Raw genomic sequence first — 9,840 nt, 5'->3', positions numbered from 1 at the left:
CCTGCTTAGCCTTCAACAGTAGGTGCTCTGGCAACCTGGAAGCATCCCCTGTTCAGTCATGTATATTATATAAGGCACTTCTCATAATTAGTTTCCCTCATTTCATTTTACTATCTTATTTTGATAAACATCTTGCATGTTGCTACATGAAAAAACAACTAAACAAATGATGTACAGTCCATGTTTGGTTTTGGCATCACTGATATAGCTACATCACAAAATGCAGAAGGAACATACATACATACATAGCTATGGGTCCTCCAACCTCCAGTCCAAGGAGGTCAATAAATCAGTCTTGTCTGGAACCACACCTGCTCATCAATGCTTTATTTGGGCACTAGTCCGATCAGTCCAAAATGTTTTCTGTTGGTTCCAGTGGACACGCTCCCAACTTCCCAGCCACCGCATCCTGGGCAGATAATGGGTGATTAACCATATCAGTCCATCAACTTTGTGTCTGAAATTTTTTTTCCCCTCCTAGACATGTCCCTATCCCTCCCAAACACACTAACCACAAAATCATGCCCCATAACAACCATAACTACCCCTAACGCCAAACCACAAACTCCCGACAATTACCTTGTCAAAACAATGAAAAGGGATAAAAATGTATTAAAAGACACTATACAGCGACAGAGCACACACTGAAAAGACCAAGAAATCACCAATCACACATATTCTCTCAAAACACCTCCAGCACCCAGCACAAACTAACAGACAGTAAGAAAAGTGAAAGTAACTTCACACTTCCTAGTATGCAGCCTGCCACACCCATTGCATAATTTCCTGGGTGTATCCTGCCCGTTTTTGACAAATGCGTTGTTTTGTATAACTCATCGGTACTGGGATTGCAATTGTGTGATGAACTCACAGTGCATTATTTACATGCATTGGTGTTGATGCGCAACATATGACCATCCCCACTGGTGAAATAGGCTGTGCAACTGGGTCAATATGTGGGTTCTGACCCAAGCAACCAGCTTAATGTGTGGGATCCACTGTAGATTATTGTGCTATACCGCAAAACACACTTTGGGCACACTGCCATTGGCCCTGGCTTTTTAGCAGACATGTTTAAAGTTTGCTGATGTGTGTCTTTTCTGTGGTCATAGTATTCCTGTGTGTGTTTACCATCTTAGGTGTGACATATTGAGTGACAATTTGCTGTAAGGAAAAACAAGTAAATATTGTAATATATTAAGACATTTTCAGGTTTATCTTACTTTTGTTGTTTGTGGTAGGCTTGGGTGGACATAGGTAGCTGTTGTGATGCCAGACGTATGTTACATATATGTGTTATATTACGTCTATGTGCAACACTACTGTGTTCCCTATTCTGCCCAATATCTTTATTCTGTCAATCTGCCATGATTCCTGCCTTAATATGTTACGGGTGCTACTCACATACTTAGGGAAGCACAGAGGCAGGCTGGATCATCTATTCTTTAGTGTCTGTGCCAGCCAGTTTACAGATTTACTGGGTGTTTCAAAAAGATATGGTGCAATTCCAAAATGGTCAATGTGATTGTCAGGCAGCCTTGTATTTGCACACAGAACTAGCAAGTTCCACCTTGTAATGAGGAGGGAAAGACACCTCTATACTTAGGGCTATATGTATGAACCAATATGTGTGGCACTTGCACAATGCACCATGGTAAATGTGCTACACAAAGCTGTTTGTCTATTGTTTGAGCCTAACATGGCCAGCTTGAGTAGCCCAGAAAAGTGACATTAATCATGAGTGACACAATATATTGAAAATCACTGCATAGTCTTAATCAGTGCCAGAGAGAGGCTCCTTGACTGTTGCATGGGGTTAATAATTTATATCTGATGTTTATATATGCATTCCAAAACATATCACACCAGGTAAACCTTGAAGTTCTACCTTCACACGATTGGCACTACATAGAGTTACACCTTAAATTCTCCTCCTTACTTCATTTTTCCATTTGTCGTTTGTTCTACAGCGCACATAAATGGTGAAATATGATTCATATGATATTTTGGTTAGCAGGAAGATGTACCTTCATGCACTCATACATTTCTGCATGCAGTAGTTGCATCCTTGCCCCAAGTTTCAAGTGTGCCAGCATTCTCCCTAGGAAGCCAAAACAGCACAGGCACAGGGGAAAAGGCATGCTTTTGTTTGTATTCAGTTATATACAGAACATTACTTGCAGTTTGCTTTCATCCATAGTCGTGCAGTAGGGCGACTATCTGTGCTGCACGTTTTGGCCATTCATGCATAGTCCTGCAGTAAGGTGACTATCTGTTTACAGTCACAGGACATTAGGGGAATTATATTGTATACTGTGATCCACATACGTCAGACATAAACAAACATCATGACGTGCAGCACACACAATCAGTCATCGCACACTGTTTGGTTCTATACTTCCTTTGCACTGTGCTAGAGTGTCTGAAGGTGAACACACTCTTGCAGCACACACAATCTCAGCATGTGCACACTGTTCAAAATTGCAACCTTGCTGTTGTGCATGTGTTACACATGTACAGGTGTTCTTCACATGGTGTTACCATCCACACTCATTTCTATCAACATGATGTTGGACAGGGGTGACTGTAACACACATCAATAACCCTTTGAATGGGTGAGTGAGCGATTAGGCCTCACTGCAGTGAAGCAGGGTCACATGCTAATTTACAGCACTGATGTTCAATTGGTATGCTGCCAAATACACATGTTCTTTGTCTTGCTCCTGTCAAAGTTAGTAGCAGTATATCTTCTCTGAGGCCAGGTCTTTGTGTGGCACTGCTGGTCCAAAAAGACTGCATTCCCTGACACATACATATGTTTTGGCACACACTCAATTCCCATATCCCCTATGAGATGAATCAAGATTTGTGATCCCCTCAAATATGCAGTTGAACAAGCAGGTCAGGGGTAAACTACTCTTGCAGAAGTAAGTTCATGTCCACATTCCTACATCCCTCCATTTTCAAAGAGTTAGTGTGTGTACACATGTAGTTTTATCTGACTTTTGACATGGACACTTCACACTCTTGACATCTATGTTTATGAAATTACTCACATTACAATGTCATCTGCTCATATTGTTACAGGACTTTATGTCTCATCACATTGCTGTGCTGCAATGCCTGTGAAACGTGTATTTTGACAACTGTGGCTTGAAATGATATATATGACAATGTGGCCAGGAATTGACTCACATGTAAAGTGTTTTGAAGATAACCAGACATGCATGTATGCAACATTTGAACTTGTACACATCATACTTGACCTTTGTCCATGACAACTGACAATCATGATCTGTGAAGGTATGTGCTGCAACATTTGCTCCAGTAAAGTGCTGCCTTTTTGCATGCTAGCACATTGGGGAGACATACTACTCTGAGTGGTTTGTCTCAAATATGGACATTTTGGATGATTCGTGTTGCAAGGCTCGCTGAGCACCATACAATCAAACTTTGCTCCTGTAGAACACAGTAAGACAGCTAGCTGTGTAGCACTACTCTGTGAAAGAGTATGAGGACAGATATGTACTATTTAGATGTGGATATGTGGCAACCCTGGTCCATTCCCTACATTAAGTATAGTGCATCACAGTGCATTGCTGTGTTGCTTGACTGTCGATTTGGAGCCAGGTCCCATGTTGCTGAACAGGCCTTACAACATGAATGATACATGTTTAACCCTACTTCTAGTACAGAAGGTGTGATGACTTGATGCTTACTTTGACTGTGATATACAGACAACACAATAAATAAGTTCAAACATTTATTTCATGGTAGAAATTGATGACTTTTTCATACATTTTGTCCACTGTGGAAAAGATTGTGAAAATAAATTAGACACAATGGTACTGCGTCGCCGACATCCTGCCATTGTGTGTTGGAGGTCTCCAACATTGTCCTCGTCCTCTTCCATTAGCTCACTCTCCTCTGGCTCAAAATCCCATTGCACATTTATTTGAACACAAATGTTGTGTGAAGTGGCACATATCAAGAAGATCTTGCACACCATAGGGGGTGAGAAGAGCAATCTTCCCCCAGATATATCCAGGCACGAAACCTAGAATTTAAAGTGCCATAGTGATGTTGCTGTGCTGAACTGTGTCACTTGGAAAGGGCAGTAATGCAAAGTATTTATGCCTTGTGGTACCTTCCTGTCCTTTCACACACAATGGGCTGCCAGCAGAAACACAGGTATCCTTGCACCATGCTGCAAGTGTGCCTGTGTTGCATGCATGATTGGTTTAGTGAAGAAAAATACACCTTCCGGCACATAAACAATCCATAGAGGCATATTCCTCTATCTTTGTGTGCCACAGGATGCAGCAGACATAGGAAGCGGAAGTGACTTGGACAACTTATGTCATTTATCCTTGTTATGCATCACCTGGGAAGGCACATTTACTATATGCATTCCCAGGTTACTCATGTTTGGTAAACATTACTTGCATCATCACACATGGGAGTTGCATGGATGCACTCACACAATGCGCATGGAACACTTCCTTTACGCACAGTGATGCAACATAACATTTGTCGCTGTGTTGCATGACTACATTTTTTACAACATTCTAAACCACACAAAGTGGCTTGGTATGTTCTCAAATGTCTGTCTTTGCATCACACATGTACCAAAATTAATGGTGCAAGTATGAAGCACACTTTTCTTATATATGCCCCAAGCTCCATCAACAGACACAGAGATGACTATTAGGTCATATGTTTCTACATGTTTGTTAGTATGTTGTGTACTTCAGATTTACTTACCAACAAGTAGTATATTCCTGTACTGGCTGTTCTGGAAGCGCTGGTGGATAACACTTAGACAGAAAACATGAGAACTTCCAGGGTATTTGGCCAGCACATAGGTGACCATTTCGAGGTAGTTCACAATGGCCTGGACATTGATTGAGTAGGAACATTTATGATTCCAGAACAGCTGTGCTGATTCTATAGGGGGGGGCTAATTGCACTTGTGTGTAAAGTATAGCAATCAAGACATATGGACACTTGCCATGGCATAGAAGCCTTATTTAGTCTCCAGCTGTTATTGGTGGGTCTTGAGGTAGAGGTGGTACTGGGGTGTGAGGTGGATGATGACATCCTGAACAGTGGGTAAGAACGCAGAGAATGATGCCTAGAATATTCCTGCAACTCCTGTGTTGTGTCCTAGAAAGACCCAGAGGCTAGCATGTGGGGCACATCCATCAGTTTCATCTGGGAGGAATGTGGGTGGGCTTGGCAGTTGGTGGCAGATTTGGCCCAAACTCCTGGGGCAATTCTATTATCTACACCCTCCCGAGTTTACAGAATTGTATAACTTCATCCTCCTTGAGGCTGATGAGGAAGATGCACTGCTGGAACACACACTCCCTTCTCCTTCACTGCTTATGTCATGGTAGTAGTGGCCATATCCTTGCAATGTCGGGCTACAGGATCACAACCTCTATGGCATAGCTGAGCTTGCCAAAATGTTTTTGTAGGTTCAGGTTTTTATACTAAAGCCACTGCATAATTTCCTATGCCTGGGTTACCAATGTGAAGATTTGTTGGCACATTTCAGTCTTTGTGTGCTGCATTCAAACAATGCATCACACATTGCCAAACAAATAAATATTGCAGTGTTATTTTTGCATGATATTTTACAGGGGAATGCCTACCTTGCATTTTTTTATTTGTGTATGCCATAGCTTTTGCCTGATGCAAGCCTTAAAAAATTAAGCATGTAGGCAAATGTGTCATCTCATAGATATGGAGCAGTGCTTGCACTGCAGTTGCATCAAAGTTTTAGGTGCAACAGTGGTGCAAGTCTCTCGTAAATATGCCCCCAAGACTGTAACTGTTAGACCTGTCAGCCTTAGGGTGGTCTTCTCCAAATATTTTGCCTGCTTACCTCCTATGTTTGCTGTGTCTTTTTGTTGGCGTTAGGACTCTGAGCACTTTACCACTGCTGACCAGTGCTAAAGTGCATGTGCTTCTCCCCTAAACATTGTAACATTAGTGTATACATAATTGGCAAATTTAGTTTACTTGTAAGTCCCTTGTAAAGTGGTATACTATTACCCAAGGCCTGCAACCTAAATGCTACTAGTGGGCCTGCAGCCCCTATTGTGCCACCCATACAAGTAGCCTTTCAAACCTGTGTCAGGCTTGCCATTGAAGGGCCTGTGTGTGCAGTTTACTGCCACTCCAATTTGGCTTTTGAAACTATTTGGCAAACTTTAAACTCCCCTTTTATTATACATACCTCACCCCTAAGGGTAGGGTGCTGGGTAAATGAAAGGTAGGATATGTACATTTAAGTTTTGCATGTCCTCCTAGTGATCAACAGCCAAATTCATTTTTCACTCCTGGGATGCCTACTCCTCACACAGGCTGGCATTGGGAATTCCTTAACATACTTTTAAGATGTAATTCCTGATTAGGAAGGAGTAGCTACAACATGGTTCATATCTTTGGAATGGTCATGATAAATCCTCCTTAATGGTAAAGTTGGACTTATCATTACTATCTTTAAAATGCCACTTTTAGAAAGTGGGCAGTTCTCTGATCTTGCTGCTCTGTATGCCTTGTAGCCTGTCTCCAATAGACATCTGGGGTAGGTGACAACAACACTTAGTGCATTCCCTCTAGACATTCACAAGCATAGGAAGGCTGGGTGTGACAGAGAACTCATCTGCACTCATCTGCATTCTGATAGCTCTTCCTGGGCAGGAACAGAGAGGGTAAGCTGACACTTCTACCTGAATAGGCAGTGTCCTATGTCCCACACAAAACTCTAATTATGCCCTACTGATTGTTCGGAGTTGGGGATGGGAAGAAACTGTTCTACAAGGATTGCCACTCTGCTGGACTGCTGCTCTGGAAGGACGGCTACCTGCTTGCTTAGCTGCCCTGCTGAGGACAAGCACTGGATCCATCTTACTTGGACCCAGAATTACTCCAAGGCCTTGCTGGCTTGCCCCTGTTCTGAAGTTTCAGAAGTTTCAGGCCCATGAAAGACTTCCTCCAAAATTGCAACAGCACCATGACTCTGCAATCTGTGAGTCTTGCCCTGCCAAAGTTGTGCCAATCCACTCCTAGGCCCTTGAAAGGTGATTTCTGTTGTGCTGATCCGACACATCAACACTGTTGTGCCAATTGGAACCAGCACAATTCCACCCAATGACTATGCATCACTCACATGCAGCTGTGCTCAAAATCAAAGCGTCCCTGAGTGCATGGCTCGACGGAGATATAACCCCCATCCTCAGCTCGACGATGAAGCATTGCTTGCATCACAAAGAGGTTCATCCACGAGGTCTTCCTTTACTGACCCGATCTAAACTGATGCATTGCCTCCATCCACTGGTTCACTGCTGACACATTGCCTCCTCTGCTTCACACATTTCAGGCCTGATTACAAGTCTGAAGCTCTCAAGACTCATGGTGGTGTTCGACCATTTGTCCATTGGGATTACTCTTTCTGTCTCTTTTTAAAGCCCTAAGATAAATTTCTATTTGGGTAAAAAGCTCTATGCTATACTTTTTACATTCACATGACCACCCAAAAGGCATAAAATAACTCTGCTAATGTTGCAAATCAGTAGCAAGGTTTCTTTAAAATCCATTTTCCAGTATTTATATAGTGCAGGGCTACCCAAATGGCTCCCCCAATGTTACTAAGACCCTCGATCTGAATCCTGTCTATAAGTCACTAAAATAAATGAGTTTTCAGTAGTTTCCTAAAGGAAATTTCCGATTGCTCCGGCCTGATATGAGGAGGAAGCTCATTCCACAGCTTAGGGGCTAAATATGTGAAGGAACTGCCACCTCTCCTTACTTTCCTGATTCTTGAAACCCAAAGAAGGTTTTGGTCCTTCGAACATTGCGTCCATCTGGGGGCATATGGATTAAGTAGATGCTGAATTGGCACAGGTCCTTTTCACTATACCCCCTTATGGACTAAACATAAGGACTTTAATTCCTTTCTGGACTGGCAGCCAATGAAGATCTCTCAGTGCAGGGGCAGCTGAAGTGCTTTTGTTTCTTTTTTAAAGAAACCGGGCTGCAGCATTCTGTACTATCTGCAATCGGTTGATGACATATTTAGGACTACCTAAATAGAGTGAATTCCCATAGTCCAGATGCGAGTGAATGAGGCCCTGAACATCAATTCTGAGTAGATTAGTAAGACGCCAACTAAGGCACGAAGAAGTTGGAAGTAGCTTGCTGCCAATTTATTTGCTTGAATTTCTTTGGTAAGCTTTTCATCAATCTGGAAACCTAAACTCCTCACTGAAGAGGAAGGTACTTGAAGCTTCCCTAGCTAATTTGGCCAATTAAGTTTGTCCAAAGGCAATAATCGTTTCCTACCACCGGCACCTCAGTTTTGTCTCCATTTAATTTGAGATGGTTGTTCGACATCCATCTGGTGACATGTGTTAAACAAGAATTTAGCTGACGGGAAGTTTTGCTGATGTTTATGGTTAATGAGATGACAATCTGAGTGTCATCTGGATATCGAACAAGCGCAAACCAATATGTTTGTACAATTTCAGCCAGGGGACGCACATTGAGATTGAAAAGGGTAGGACTTAACGAAGGTCCCTGAGGCACACCACAGTTTAATGCAAATGTTGTTGATGAGAAAGAGTCCACCTGTATTTGAAAAATACATAACTTTAGGAACTCTGTCAGCCACCTCAGGGCAGTTGCTGTTTTACCTGCCTCATTCAATCTTTGAATTAGGGTTGGGTGGGATAACATATCGTAGCCGGCACTCAGATCTAGTAGGATCAAAGCTGCTGAGCCATCTAAGTTCAACACTGATTCTAATTCTTCCATTGCGACTAGGAGGGCTGTTTCCGTACTATTTCTTGGTCTAAACCCTGTTCAGTTAGGGTGCAAAATCGAGTGAGCCTTCAGATGGTTAGATAGTTTGTTCACATAATTTTTGAGAATCTTGCTGATCCCAGGGAGGAGAGAAATAGGGCGATAGTTTACCACCAGTAGAGGATTAGCTGTGGACTTATTTTTTAGAAGAAGTTTTAGTATCCTATGTTTCCATTGTTGTTGAATCAAACCATTTTCCAAGAAGCAATGAAGGATAAGTGTCATTTCCATCAATAACAAATCCTTTCCTTTTATTAGTATGTCAAAAGGAGCAATTTCTAGAGGAGATCCTGATTTGACTGTATCAATTATCCCTTTGGATGTCTCTATATGAAGTTCAGGAAAAGCAGACAACGTAGGATTAGCAGGAGTCCTTGTCATATTATCATTAAGTTGATCTATATTGATAGTTGTAGGTAAGTTACATATATTGTTAACCTTTTCTAAAAAGAATTCCGCTAGGGTGTTGCTCTACTCCACTGATGGTGTGGGTCCCTTCTGAGATTTTGCTGGCTTCATAAAGCTGTTCACCATTTTAAACAGTTCCTTAGAAGCATTTGATGCACTTTCTATTTTCTCACTCGGGTTCGTTATCCTTGCCTCTAAGATGGCATATCAATACTTTATATTGTTTTGTTATAGGCTGTTTTGCCTGGTTCATCATATTCTTTTCTCCACTTTCTTTCACCTTTTTTTCTTCCTTCTTTAGGTTCCCACATTTGTTTGAGTACCAAGATGCGCAATTGTCCGGACGGACTGCTCCTGCCATTGTCATAAGTCTAAAGGCATATAAATAATTTTCGAGCCAACTCTGTTTGTATCTCTCTTCCACTCCCTTTTTTTTAATCATGGTGTCCTTTACTAATGGATTCTCCCAATTTTTTATATCTAATCTCGACCAACAACATTTTAATTTAGCCACATAGACTTGTTTCCCTGCATCCTTAGAGCTTTTAAAAGAGAAGGGTA

This window comes from Pleurodeles waltl, chromosome 11 (genome assembly GCF_031143425.1).
Source record: "Pleurodeles waltl isolate 20211129_DDA chromosome 11, aPleWal1.hap1.20221129, whole genome shotgun sequence".
Classification (NCBI taxonomy): domain Eukaryota; kingdom Metazoa; phylum Chordata; class Amphibia; order Caudata; family Salamandridae; genus Pleurodeles; species Pleurodeles waltl.
Note: the sequence above shows the minus strand (reverse complement) of the source record.